At 44.7% G+C, this 15,101-nt stretch overlaps 1 non-coding gene and 1 pseudogene across 1 annotated transcript; one reads left to right on the top strand and one right to left on the bottom strand.

Annotated features, from left to right (window-relative positions):
* The first annotated feature begins 932 nt into the window (after nt 1-932).
* Nucleotides 933-10,579, top strand: LOC130031007 (calreticulin-like; annotated as a pseudogene).
* Nucleotides 10,580-12,071: 1,492 nt separating this feature from the next.
* On the bottom strand, nt 12,072-12,174 carry LOC130031178 (small nucleolar RNA U13). The gene has a single exon (XR_008793628.1). It is a non-coding gene; the product is annotated as a small nucleolar RNA U13 (small nucleolar RNA).
* Nucleotides 12,175-15,101: the final 2,927 nt, after the last annotated feature.

Consider the following 15,101-nt stretch of genomic DNA (forward strand, 5'->3'; position numbering starts at 1 on the left):
ACTTCTCAGTGACTCCTTCAAGCTGCAAGGGAGAGTCTAAAAAAGTTAAGCAATGAAAAAGGGTAAATGTAGATTTATTGCTAATATAATCGTGACTAATTTGCAGAATTTAAAATGGTATTGCCCGTCTTTTTATTTGGTGAGTTGATTATGTTTTACTAAACATAAATATGCTTAAGACTTTAGTCTCCTAACCATCATTTTCCATCTATTTTTATGAAAATGTCTCATACCTTTCATTATATATTCTTGTGGAGGTTTTCAATGCTTATTTCTTATAAAGGATAGGATTAATACAGAAGTGGTTCAACTATTTGGTGGTTGAGCAAAGAGAACATGAAAGGGGGGACTTAGGTATCAGAGAGTAAGAAGGATTTCGGGAATATGCTCTGATATTCCCCCCTACTGTTAAATCTTGATCTATCTTAGTTACATCTTTTTGGGGGATTTGAGTTCACCCATTGTGTTCAAGGCTTATTACTGATTCTGTGCTCAGGGATCATTCCTGAGAGGCTCAAGGGACCTTGTAGGGTGGTGGGGATTGAACCTGGGTCAGCTGGGTTGGCAATGTGTGCAAGGCAAGTGCCTTATCCACTATACTATTTCTCCATCTTATAGCACAGCGGTAGGGCGTTTGCCTTGCACGCAGCCAACATGGCCGACCCGAGTTCGATTCCTCCGCCCCTCTCGGAGAGCCCGGCAAGCTACCGAGAGTATCTCGCCCGCATGGCAGAGCCTGGCAAGCTCCCCGTGACGTATTCGATATGCCAGACACAGTAACAACAAAGTCTCCAATGGAGACGTTACTGGGCCCGCTCGAGCAAATCGACGAACAACGGGAGGGCCTTTACCTTTACCTGTACCTATTGTCTTAAAAAAAACTACAAATTATTTTAATAAGGTGCTTTTCTTTTGCCGCCACAGGTGGATGGATGAAAGGAGGGTGGAATCTATTAAACATAGTCCAAGTTAGGGCAAATTTCAGCTTGGCTGGAAAATTTTATGTAGACAAAGAAAAAGATAGAGGTAAAAACTGGAAATCAGGAATAGGCTAACTGGAAAAATTCTGACTTTTATACAGTTGGTTTTATCCAGGACTACCAATTAATCTCTCTTGGATTAAAAATGTAGTAGATGGAGAAAATAAATTTTGCACAGAAATAATAATGTCCATTTGTGGGGATAATAGTTCTTTAAAACCAAGACCTTGGCCACACTCTGCCATTCACTCTCAGACAGTTGAGAGCCATTTCTGTGCCAGCTCCATGCAGAGGGGCCTCGGAGGGTGGGGGTTTCCCAGGCCTGTAGACACAGCTGGGTGAGGAGGAGCTGACATCTGGGGCTAGGTCTGACTTCAAGACTGTGCTCCTCCTGGCTGGCCTCTGTTGCTTGTCCCGGCCCTAGGGCTTCTTATGTAAAACTTCTTGAAACAGGGAGAAGCGCTGGATGACCTCCCAGTGTTCTCTCCCCTGGAGCAGCTTGTTACTGTGGAAAGTGGAGCAGATGGACCCCAGGCTAACTCTCCGCACTTGCTAGCTAAATCACTTGGGCAAGGGTTTTCGCTTCTTCAAGCCTTGATATTAGACAGAGATAACTAGCTTCACCTGCCTTGCTCCTTAGACAAGCTGCTGTAAGAGCCAAATAACCACACAGGAAGCAGAGCTCTGACGACAAGGTCTGCAGGCAAGGGATTTTTCAATGTGAGTGTCTTTTTTTTTTTAACTGAGAAAGCTTTTGTTCTATAAATAGAATCCATTGATCGTCCCCTGGAGTGATTTCTCATCTTCTTTCTTCTGGCTACTGTTATGAATCTCATTTTCATGTTTATTAGAGAAGAGAATTAGGAACTGGCATGAAAAAAACTCATTTAAACCTGCTCTGGAAGCTTGTTCCCAGAGGAGAGAGAAGTGGAGACAGTCTGAAGCCTACAGGACACTTCTGGGGCAGTCTGCAGAGCCCTCCTGCTCTGTGCTACAGTTTTGGCTAATTACTCCTTATTAGCACATTCCTTAGGATCCTTCTTCCTTCCTTCCTTCCTCCCTCCCAATAGTACAGCAGATAGGATGTTTGCCTTGCACGCGGCCAATCCAGGTTTGATCCCTTGTGTCCCATATGGTTCCTGCAAGCACCGCCAGGAGTAATTCCTGAGTACAGAGCCAGGAGTAACCTATGAACATCGCTGGGTGTGGCCAAAAAAAAAAAAAAAAGACTTGACATGCTGGAGAGATTGCACAGCGGGTAGAGCACACCCAAGGTTGACCCAAGTTCAATACCCAGCATCACATATGGTCCCCTGAATCCACCAAAAGTGATCCCACTGAGAGCATCACAAGGTGTGACCCTAAAATAATCAAAACAACAACAGAAAGACTGGACAAAGTCAGTGTGATTAGGAAAAGTACAAACTGTGGTGGGATCACAAAGAAAGGATCCTCCCCAAGCCTTTGATCACACTAGCCCCGTGCACTTGGTGCCAATGCTTCACAAAATGCGTTTCTCACTTCCTATCCCTTTGGCTTTCACAGGAACCCCAAGAGGCATAAATTTGTTTGTTTGTCTGTTTGTCTTTGGGCCAAACTTTGCTATGCTCAGGGCTTTTTCCTATCTCTCTGGTCAGGGATCACTCTTAGAGGTGCCTGGAGGAACCATATGGGGTGCTAGGGATCAAACTCTAGTTGACTGCATTCAAGGCAAGTGTTATACTATCGCTCTGTCCCCTCCTCCAAGGTATAAATAATTATTCATATTTTGTTAATGAGGAAATTGAGGCGCAGAATTAAAGTGTGAGTCTCTGTCATCCCCTATAACTTAGGCAGTTGCATGGAAAGACCACTAGGCTGGAATTCACTTACATATCTGTTCTTTGTCACCATATGATTTCTTTTTTTTAAAATTTATGTTTATTTATTAAAGAACTGTGATTTACCTATCATTTCTGATCGGTAACTCTCCCTTTTTAGGGCTTGGGAGTAGGTCCTAAGTTCTACAGGAGTGACAGGGGCGGGAGAGCAATAAAATCTTAAGGTGGAGGCTCTGAAATCGGATGATGGCTTGCATGATGAAGTCTTAATGCTGGAGTGGAGATTTTGCAGGCCCTTTTGTGAGGCTTTGTGAGGATTAACCATGCTTAGTAACTGATAACAAGACAATCAGCATAAAATTCCAAGGGCTATCATGATTGGTGTTTCTAATTGTTAGCAATGGTTACTATGGGTTTTTAGAGGCTGTGCTGGGCCCTTCCTACCCCAGCAATTGTGCAAGAGCCTGATTCTGATCATGCAGGAGGGCTAATGCCTTGTTTTATAAAGATGCAGAACAGTCTTCAAGCATCTCTTAGAATCAAAAATAATTTGGTTTTGGGCAATAAAGAGACAGGAAATAGGGTAAAATCCCAGTTTAGCTCTTTACCAGCTGCATGGTCTTTGGGGCCCTGACACCCCATGACTCTGATTCCAGGTTTGGAAAGTGGAGATAATATCTACTTTGTAGGGTCTCTCTGAGACTTGACTAAGTAAAGTGTTTAAAGCACCAAACACAGCACATGCACACAGGAGGTATCTGAAAAACAAAACAAAACAAATAAACAAACAAAAAAACTCAGAGATTAGCAAATCTCTGGCTACTTTTAAGGTATTTCAGCTTAAAGAGTCTTTGTTTTCAGCTCTCAGGTCTTCAGACCAGTGAAAATACCAAGTTTGATGCCCTCTTAACCAGGTTCAAGCCATTCGGCAATGGTTCAGTTTTCAGCAAAACATAAGCAAGGCATGGGTTGTGGTGGCAGTTATGTGAAACTCTTGCCCGACACACTGAACCAGGAGGATCTGCCTACAGAATCCGAGTATGACATCATGTTTGGTAAGCTCTCTGCTAGAAGTCACTACCAGCCCCCTGAGGGGAACCAGTGGAATCAAAAAGCCACAGATGGGCTTGGAACAGGAAATTCCTGCTGTGAGAGCTGCACCTCCCTGTGCAGTGAGGCTCTTCAAAGACCTGGGAGAAAGCAACTCGAACCTAACTGGTAATAAAAATAGACCTAAGGGGTGAAGAGTCACAGGGGCAGTGCCCAGAATTCAGTAACTACAAAGAGACTCATGCAGGGAGCATTCCTGGTGCAAAAACCCGACATGGATCCATGACAGTAAGACTGTGTGTTCTGAGGGTGGGCACCTTGATTGATCCCCGTCGGGTATCCAGAAGATGTCAGCTGCAACCTCAGTGAGTCACTGGCTACCTTGGGGACAGTGCAGCTCTTATTTTGTGCCAACTTAAAATCTAGTTCAACCAAGGTTACTATTAAAACAATAATTTTTTTAAAAAGAACAGCAGCACACCCAACCCCCAAAGTTCAAATCAAGAATGCTGACTTCAGTGAACATTTTTGTATGCGATCAGAGGAAAGAGTTACCCTGTGCACAATGAAACAGTATTTCCTGTAAAGTCTCTGCTTCTTTTCTTTTCTTTTCTTGTTTCTTGTTCGTTCGTTTGGTTTAGGGATCATATCTGGCAGTGCTCAGAGGTTACTCCTGGCAGCACTTGGGGGGACCCTATGGGGGGACCATATGGGATGCCAGGGGACTGAACATGGGTAGGCCGTGCGTAAGGCAAATGCCCTACCCATTGTACTATCCCTCCAGCCCCCATATTTCTTTTTTTTTCCCAGTTAGCTTCACCTCTTTCTTCAAGCCTTTATCAAAATCCTCTTCAATCTTTTTGTTCTTGGTGAATGTGTATCCTCTTTCAATCTTTCTTCCCTATTTTACCTTCTTTTTCTTATGAAGAACAATAGAGTATTTTGGATATGAAAATGTATCTCTTCACCCACTCACCACCTCTATTCTGAGACTTTATCTTTCTCACAATTTATATGTGTATATGTACATAGAGGTTTCATGAAAAATTGAAAATCATTTTAATGTGACTTTTCCCCTTTCATTTAAATATTATTTATATGATGCTTATAAAACTCAACAGGTTTGGGTTGTTACCATCTCCATTTTATGAGGAAATAGAGGCAAGAAATTGCCCCAAGAGGAGTAAGTGGGTAACCATAATTTTAACTCAGTGTGTCTGGCTTCAAAGCCTATACTTTTTCTAGTCCAACATTTGCCTTGTATTTGATGGAGAGGGTCTATAAACAATTTTTTAAAGACAGAATGGGAGACCTACTTACAAACAGTATTGGTGAGCCACTATAAGATCACAAAAGCTGGCATGACTCAGTTTAACGGGGGCTTTGGGGAGAAGGTATTAATAGTTCTTTGAAAAACGAGTTCATTTTCATTAGGCGGAAAGGGAGATGGAGGAAATGTAATGAGGGCAAAGGAAACAGTTTGCACAAAAGCTCTGAGTCTGTATTTAAATGCAAGTAGAAAAACCACAGAGACCAGTGGGGTGTGTGTGTGTGTGTGTGTGTGTGTGTTAGTTGGAGAGTAATAACAGTGGGAAATGAGGCTGAAAAGCTAGGTTAACCCTATTCTCAGATTTTTGTCAGGTTAAGCTCTCTCAAGTTTTTTCAGAGCAGAAAAAGTCCCACACTTTGTTTCTATATTGACTTGGGTTTGAATTCCAGCAATGCCAGCTGTTTGATCTTGGGTAAGCTGTTTAACTTTTCTGGGCCACAATTTTCCCAACTAAAAGTGGGGATGGTGATGTTTGCTTATTCTGGGAATTAAATACCAAGATAAAAAGTGACTGGTATGGTTGGGGAACCAGGGGGTACTTCCTGCTGGGTTTCCTCACTGGAAGACTTGGCAGGAGATCAGACAAAGGAGAGAGAATTGTGCCCAGCTTCCCTGATGGCTGCCATCTCGACAGAGCCCTTCTTCTTGGAGACTTAGGTGATTGCTTCTCCTAGTCTCCCAGACTTGAAGAGTCTGGGATGGGTATAGCCCCATTGCCTCTGACCCCAGAACACAGTATTTTTTTAAAAGAAGTCACTAATGGTGGTGCTTGGGGGATGCTAGGGTCATACAAGGGGTTCTGTGAGTGGCATGCAGTGCGTGGATCAAACTCAGGTCTTGCCTAGGTAAGACATGTGTTCTACTACTTGAGTTCTCTCCCTTGCCCTATTCCTTCTTTTTCTCCTCAATCTTTGTACGTAGACCTTTAATTAAATTCTTCTCAAATCACCCCCCCCCCCAAATTTGAGTGTGGTATTTATTTCCTACAGGGACCCTGATTAATATATAGGCAAACTGCCAAAAAGTGGCATGAAGCATGAAATTGGGATTTAATTTTCAGGCCCTGACATCTGTTGCTTTGGCAAAAACAAAGTACAAGTTATCCTTACCTACCAAGGGAAATACCAAGAGAACAAGGAGACCATCAAGTGCAGGGTGAACGTGTAAAGGGGAAAGAGAGCATGTTAAATATGTTATTTCAGTGCATCCCTGCAAAAGTCCTATACATTGAATGCTGCCATCTCACTTACAAAGGTCAAAAGAAAGACTTAGTGGGATGCTGGAAGTGACAGTGCTCACATGGGAGTGGTTGAAAGTCTGAGAAGCCGTCATCCTCCCTTTGAACCATGCTTGCACAGCCCAGCAATCTGGACTGTCAGGAGAGGAGGCCTGGATGCATCGTGCTGGGCTTAGAAGTAGAAAGTGAGTTTATCTTAGTAGCATGCGGTTAGTGAGACCTAATTTGGCCAGAGGATGCCAGCTGGGTGCCAGCAACAACTCTACAGGCATTCATCCAATGCCAGTTTGGTGCTGTACCTTTTCTGGGAATGAAGTGAGCCAACCATGGCCCCTGAGCTCCTGGGGCTCCCTGCACAGTGAAGGGGACGGCCAGCAGGGGAATCACCTAGCGTTATTACACTCGGTAGGAGCACACAAGCCCCTCCCAAAATTGGAGACTTAGAAAGTGCTTCCTGGAACAGTGTCTCTTAGGCTTTTTCCAACCATGACCCCCTTCCCACCTTCTTTCCCTCTTGCGGTTCCTGACCTACTGGTTGGTTCCCTGATCTTGTGCTCTGGCGTCTCATTTATGCAATTTTCACCTGTCACCCCCTAGGAATATCCTGGGGGGCCTCCCAGAGACCATAGGGCCCAGATAGGAAAGTGTTAGAGGTTTTTCCTGAGCAGAGTTTTGAATGAAGAGCACGAATGGGGCTTGGGAAGGGGTCATGGTCATTTTAGAGAGGGCTGAATTTCTAAAATAGGTCATTGCATGAGAAAAGAGAAGAAGACTTGAGAGTGTGGCTCTGAAGCTGAGTACAGAGTTGGGGCAAAAGGTGAGTCTAAAGGAGCCCACATGGCCCAGAGAACTTGTTACTAGGTCTGAAGCCTTTCCCGGCATGGCTGTGGACAACCCCTCCCCCCCCACACACACACATAGACACACACACAGAGACACATACACACACACACACACACACTCACACACACACCATGCTCGGCCTGTGGAGTCAGCTCATGTTGGAAGCTGTAGACACAGAAGATGCATCAGCCATGGCCTCACACCATGGGCAGCTCATGACCAGTGGGACACAGAAGTAATAGACAAGGTGAGAGAAGGGCTGGAGGAAGCTGGGCTGGAGGAAGGTAGGGGCTGGGGAAGATGAGGAGTGTTTCCTTAGGAGAATGACACCCATCCAGGCTCTGTGAGGTTAGCCAGAGAAATGAAGGTTGTGGTAAAGGGTGTTTGTGAATATGTGGGTGGCTCATGAAGGTTGACTTCAAGAGGTGCATGTAAGGCTGAAGTTCTAAAGAGGTCAAGTAGGGAACTCAACTAGTTCCTATTCCCTTTCTAGATCAACACAGACACTCACCTATACACTCTAATTATTCATCCCAATACTACTTATGAAGTCGAAATCAACAACCAGCGAGTGGCAGCTGGTGCCCGGAGGGTGACTGGGACTAAATCTTGTATCCCAGGAAGGTAAAACCCTCTTCTGCCTGGAAACCAAGGAAATGGGATCAATGTCTGCAAATAGTGGACCCTGCAGACAAGAAACCCGAATTTTCAAATTAGGGTATAAAAATATATTGAGTCTGGATTCAAACAATAAGGACTTGGATCTGAACTTCCCATTCACTAAATGAAAACACAGCTTACTAACAGACCTTGCGCAAAAATAAATAACTGTCATGAAAGTCAATTTCACAATCAGAAATCACTCTCACATAAACACTGGGAAGATGGTTATGAAGATTAAATAAGGTAATGTAAGAAGGGGCTGGGGAGATAGTTCAAAGGAATGGACCACATGCTTTGCATGTTGGAGTCCTGGGTTTAATTTCCTGCACCACATGTTCCCCTGAGTGCCAGGAGTAGCTCTGAGCACTGCTCGGTGTAGGCCGTAAACAAAAATTAAGTTAAAAGATAATGTAATAAATATAAGCCAGTGACTGGTACATAAGTAAGTCCTTTAATATGTGATATTTATATGGTAGTAAAGCACTGAATCTCAGTTATTAAAGCAAGGGAGGTGGGATCTCGGGTTGGAGGGAAAAGTCTTCCAGGCTCTGAGAGAGGCAGAAACAACGGCACCATGGGGCTGGAGCGATAGCACAGCGAGTAGGGCGTTTGTCTTGCACGTAGCCAACCCAGGTTCGATTCCCAGCATCCCATATGGTCCCCCGAGCACCTCCAGGAGTAATTTCTGAGTGCATGAGCCAGGAGTGGCCCCTGTGCATCACCGGGTGTGACCCATAAAGCAAACAAACAAACAAACAAACAAGCAAAAAGAAACAAAGGCACCACAGTTAGGTGGCAAGTAACAGGTTGTGAAAAGAACCAGAACTATCAGTTCAGCACTGGGGCTTGAATGTTCAAGGCAGGTGGGAGATGAACTGGAAAGGTCTCTTGGAACCTGGACAAGTCACCTCAACCTCGCTGTTGCAGAGACCAGAGTCAGTGACCTTCTCATACAGGAAAGATGCTGAAGGACAAACTGTGGGTAACATGGGACTTGTTCCCTAAGCTGAAGTCGGTCTCTGAGGAGCAGCTGGTGGGGGTAGACAGCAGTCTCATAAGGAGGGTCCACATGGGGCCCCAGTTACCTGGGACAGAGACACAGTTCAGGGGTGAGGCAGAGACCCACCCTTTGGCACAAAGGAAAATAAGGGGCTTCATTTCTTCCAGCAGCCTCAGAGCAAGACTAACCATAGACCCTTTCCTGGTACCTAATGTCCTCAGGTTTGTCTCTAGTGCTGGTTAGTAGGGAAGAGGCTGTTTTCTGCTGAGGGAAGTGAAGAGTGATGAAATAGGTGAGACTCAGAGAAAACTTTACCCCAAATCCCCAGGATAGCCCCCTCAGGAATCCCAGTCCCCAATGGAGACAGCCTAGGACCTAGAGGGCCTTCTCAGTTGCACAGCTTCTCAGTGACTGTGAGTCTAGTAGGTTTGGCGTCAAAACCTTCTATCCATCCGAACAAACGGTCAGCACCAGGGAGAACTGCCAGATGGATAGAGCAGAGCCTTGGAAATTCCAGAGCTAAAGAAATATAAAAGTTGGAGTAGAGTATTTGTGACTAGAAAGGGCTAACATGAGTCTGGGAGCAACTTAGTTACAAGGTAGGTCACCAAGAGAAGTCTTAGCAAGTGCCACCAGACTAGACCTAGCAGGACAATTAGGGCACATGACTGGGCAAAGGTGGATCACAGACAAAGGAAAGTTCAACTTAGTTGTGCTTAGAGCACTCACGGCCAAAGTAATCATCAACCTGAGGGGGCTGAAGTATATTTAGATTTTATTATTATATTTTTCCGTCATGGGCTAGAGCGATAGCACAGCTGTAGGGCACTTGCCTTATAAGCGACCAACATGGCCGACCCGAGTTTGATTCCTCCGCCCCTCTCGGAGAGCCCGGCAAGCTACCGAGAGTATCTCGCCCGCATGGCAGAGCCTGGCAAGCTCCCCGTGACGTATTCGATATGCCAAACACAGTAACAATTGTCACAATGGAGACATTACTGGGCCCGCTCGAGCAAATCAATGAACAGTGGGACGATGGTGAGAGTGACCGTGAGAGTGATTTTTCCGTCATATTTGCTGATACTGTGACTTATATTAATAATTATATTTTCATGTATACATTATTCCTACACTGCATCCACCACCAGGGTGCCTGCCTCCCTCCACCAAGGGTCCCAAGGACCCCTCCCAGTGGCTTTTTCTCGCTTTAGGTTTCTGTGTGTGAGTTTGTTTCAGGACCACACCTAGAAGTGCTCTGGATCTGCACATAACTCTGTGCTCAGGAGTTACTTCCTGCAATGCTGTGGGATCAAACCTGAGCTTCTAGTACGTAAAGCATGTGTTTAGCCCATTGAGATATTTCTGTCACCCTGCACTGCGTTTGTTGAGAGAGTCCTGAGTTGGGCATTCACTGATATGAGGACTGTAATTGTGGGGCATAGGAAAATAGGTTCAGCTCTGTGTACCCTGAATCCCCATTTTGTCTCAGTTCACATGTCAGTCCTCAGGGAGGAATTTTTGTTTTGGTACTGGGAGGACCTTGACTATATCCCAGGCTCTGGAATCAAGAAGCCAGATGACTGGGATGACGCAATAGATGGGGAGTTGGAAGCACGCCTGATCCCAAACTTGAAGGGCCTGTGGCTTTCTTTTTAATGGGCATGAGTAATAAGACAAAAAAGAGATGTAAACTTTCATGTGCAAAACAGAAGCTATAAGTGGTCGGAGAAACAGTACAGTGGGTAGGGAGCTTGCATTCTATGCTGCTAGCCCCAGTTCAACTCCTGGCATCCCATATGGTCCTTTGAACACCACCAGCAGTAATTACTGAGTGCAAAGTCATGAGTAAGCCTGATAATCACCACCAAAAACAAAACAAAACAAAAACCCAGGAACTCTGAGTTTCTGTGATCAACATCCTCCTTATTCCTTTCCCACAGACTGTTCCCTTCTCCAATTCCTGTCCTCTGGGCTCTCTTCCCTGGGAGAGGACTGGCTGGGGAAGCAAATGCAGGAAGGGAAAGAAAGATCCAGGCAGTGTTAGGTGAGAGGTTTGTCCAGAGTGGTGGAAAGTGGCCAAAGACATGATCAAAACAGGAAATGTATCTTGGGTCAGGAAGAGAACTCTCAGAGACGGTTCAGAAAGGGAAAGCGTAAGGCGTGAATGAGCCAAAAGTACAGGCAAGGGTTGGGTTGAAATTCTGTTAAGTTTCCAACTCCTCATGTCAAAAGCAAAAGAGAACTGAAGGAATCAGCTCTTGAATGATCCAGAACTAAAACTGACTGAAAGGAGTATGCTTTCCAGTGGCTCCGTGTTCCTGTGCTAGGCACCAGGAGAAAAGGAAAACAGCAGCCTGAGTGCCAGAATCCTCAATGACCTCCTCTCCAGTTTGTGGGGTATGAAAAAAGGCCCATGGAGAAATAGAACCAGGCTCAGAACTAGTCTCGTTCACTTGTTTCACTTCCTCTGGTTAGAAAAGGCAATTTGAGATTCTTCTAAAGACTAGAGAATGGGAAGGAAATGCCAGGAACCCTGCTCTGAATCCTTATATGTAAGATGCATAAATTGATTGGCCTTGAGGTTAGAGTGATAGTACAGCAAACAGGGTGCTTGCCTTGCACGCAACAGATTCGGGTTCCATCCCAGCACTCCAGATGGTTCCCTAAGTCCCACCAGGAGTGATCCCTGAGCATAGAGCTGGGAGAAAGCCCTGGGCACTGTTAGGTGTGGCTCCCACCAAAGTAAACTGAAAATAAAAAATAATTAATTGGTCTTTCTGATTATATGAGATCAGAATGGAGAGCTACTAATGCCATATCTTCTCCTTGACATGTTACTTTCTTCTTTCTTTCCAGTCTGACCTGAAGAATGTGGTGGAAGAATTTTGCAAAAGTTGCCACTATTCTTCCTCCCAAGTCTTCCCTTCCCTTCCCTTCCCTTCCCTTCCCTTCCCTTCCCTTCCCTTCCCTTCCCTTCCCTTCCCTTCCCTTCCCATTCTTGCACATCCCCTCTTTCTCTCCCTCTTTCCCTTCCTCTCTCCCTCCTCCTTTTTTCCTTCCCTCCCTCACTTCTTTCCTCAAAAATTACAACTCAAATGCTCTACCATTGAGACACATTCCCAGCTCCTGTCCTTGGCTTTTTCTTTCATTTCAGATAGGTCACGGGTTTATCCCATAACAACGTTCAAAGGAGACACACCTCATATCACAGCCCTAGCATCCAACCATCATACTTGTGATTCAAACGGGATGTCAGGGATGAAATCTGGGTCCACCACCATCAAGGCAAGTCCCCTACCCACTATACTATCCCTCTGGTCCTCCAAGACACACTTTAAACTGTATCATTTTTTAACTGTGGAATTTAAAATAATTTGGCAAGTTTGCCCAAAGTTTTCTCAACCTTTCCATGCAGACAGATTCTACTGGGGAATGTAAACCACACTGAGGGAGCTGCTCAAGTTTTCCAGTGCTCTTGTGTCACTTGAGGATCATATTAAAATACAGATTTCAAAATTAAATGAACCATATTCTGATTTCTCTTCAGATCGCATAAATCTTTTGCCTTTTACAAAATCAAATGGACCAAATGACAACAAAATATCTGAACATATAAACAAAATATATAAAGTATATAATAATATAAAGAAAATGAAAACTCAAAAGGGAGTAAAAATAAATAGAATGCATATTTGGGGGCCCAGAAAGATAGTTCAACGGGCTGAGTGTATGCTTTGCCTGCAGGAGGCCCAGATTCATTCCCCAGTACCATATGGCCCCTTGAGCACTACCAAAGATACACCTGAATACTGAGGTAAAGGTAAAGGCCGTCTCGTTGTTCATCGATTTGATTGAGTGGGCCCAGTAATGTCTCCATTGGAGACTTTGTTGTTACTGTGTCTGGCATATCGAATATGTCACGGGGAGCTCTGCCGTGCAGGCGAGATACTCTTGGTAGCTTGCCGGGCTCTCCGAGAAGGGCGGAGGAATCGAACTCGGGTCGGCCATGTTGGCTTCGTGCAAGGCAAACGCCCTACCGCTGTGCTGTCGCTCCAGCCCTGAATACTAAACTGGGAATTTTTACTGATGGAATTAGTTATAGTAATACATTTTTATTTAACTCAATATATACAAAATATCACTTAAATACCTCTTCTGCATGTAATGCAAGTTTTTTTTTTTCTTTTTTTGTATACAGCCTTTGGGCTGGAGCGATAGCACAGTGGGTAGGGTGTTTGCCTTGCACGTGGCCGACCCGGGCGACCAGGGTTCAAATCCTCTGCCCCTCTCGGAGAGCCTGGCAAGCTAACGAGAGTATTTCGCCTTCACGGCAGAGTCTGGCAAGCTACCTGTGACATATTCGATATGCCAATCGCAGTAACAACAAGTCTCACAATGGAGATGTTACTGGGCCTGCTCGAGGAAATTGATGTACAATGGGAGGACAGTGCTACAGTGCTACTACTGGGTGTGGCCGCAAACCCAGAAAAAATGCAGATTTTGGCTGTGAAGTTTGCCCAGAGGCTAGAGTGCATGATTTGCATGTGAAGGTCCAGTTTCAATCCCTAGTACCACAAGGTCACCTGAGTCCCAGAGGGAGTGACTTCTGTATACTGGCAGGTGTGACCCCAAACCCAAAGAAATAATTTAATTTAATGCAAATTCTGAGCTATCAGGTCCAGAATGAAACTTTTTTTAAATTTTTATTTATTTATTTATTTATTTATTTTTTAATAGTGAGGCACCATGAGGTACAGTTGTAGACTTACACATTTTTGTGCTTGGGTTTCGATTATACAATGATCAAACACCCATCCCTCCACCAGTGCGCATTTCCCACCACCACGGATTCCAGCATCCCCTCCCCCCCCCCCGCCCCCATCCCACCCTGCCTCTGTGGCAGGGCACTTCCCTCTCTCTCCTTTTGAGTGCCATGGTCTGCAAAAGAGGCATTGAGTGGCAATCATGCTTGGTCGACAGTCTACCCTCAACATGCTCTCCCATCGTGGGCGGATCCTCCCAACATCCTTTATTTGGTGTTCCCTTCTCTTTCTGAGCTCCCTCTTCCCCTAACATGTGTGGCTGTCCTCCGGGTCATTGAGTAAAATTCCTGGTACTAATCTCTGCCATACTTGGGTGTTAGTTTCCTATTTTGTTACTTTATGTTCCCCAGATGAATGCAATCTTTCTATGTCTATCTCTTTCTTTCTGAGTCATTTCGCTTAACATGATACTTTCCATGTAGTACCACTTGTATGTAAACTTCATGACTTCCTCTTTTCTAACAGCTACATAGTACTCCATTGTGTAAATGTGCCAGAGTTTCTTCAACCAGTCATCTGTTCTCGGGCACTCAGGTTTTTTCCAGATTCTGGCTATTGTAAAGAGTGCTGCAATAAACAGACAATTGCACATGTCACTTCGGCTATACTTTTTTGCCTCTCTGGGATATATTCCCAGGAGTGGTATTGCTGGGTCAAATGGGAGCTCAATTTCTAATTTCTTGAGAATCATCCATACTGTTTTCCAAAAGGGCTGAACCAGTCGGCATTCCCACCAACAGTGAAGGAGTGTCCCTTTCTCACCACATCCGCGCCAGCACCGGTTGCTTTTGTTCTTGTGGATATGGGCCAGTCTCTGTGGTGTGAGGTGATACCTCATTGTGGTTTTGATCTGCATCTCCCTGATGATTAATGATGTGGAACATTTTCTCATGTGTCTTTTAGCCATTCGGATTTCTTCTTTGTCAAAGTTTCTATTCATTTCATCTCCCCATTTTTTGATGGGGTTGAATGTTTTCTTTTTGTGGAGGTGAACCAGTATTTTGTATATCCTTGAAATTAACCCCTTATCAGATGTGTAGTTGGCGAATATCCTTTCCCATTCAGTTGACTGTCTTTGTATTTTGGTCACTGGGATGCAAGGCTGGTTTAACACTAGGAAATCAATCAACATAATCCACCACATCAACAAAAGAAAAGATAAAAACATATGATCATATCAATAGATGCAGAGAAAGCATTTGACAAGATCCAGCACCCATTTATGATGAAAACCCTAGCCAAAATGGGGATAGAGGGGACTTTTCTCAATATAGTTAAAGCCATCTACCACAAGCCTACAGCAAGCATTGTCCTCAATGGCGAAAAACTGGGAGCCTTCCCTCTAAGATCAGGGA

Source organism: Sorex fumeus, unplaced genomic scaffold (genome assembly GCF_029834395.1).
Source record: "Sorex fumeus unplaced genomic scaffold, SorFum_2.1 ptg000045l, whole genome shotgun sequence".
NCBI lineage: Eukaryota > Metazoa > Chordata > Mammalia > Eulipotyphla > Soricidae > Sorex > Sorex fumeus.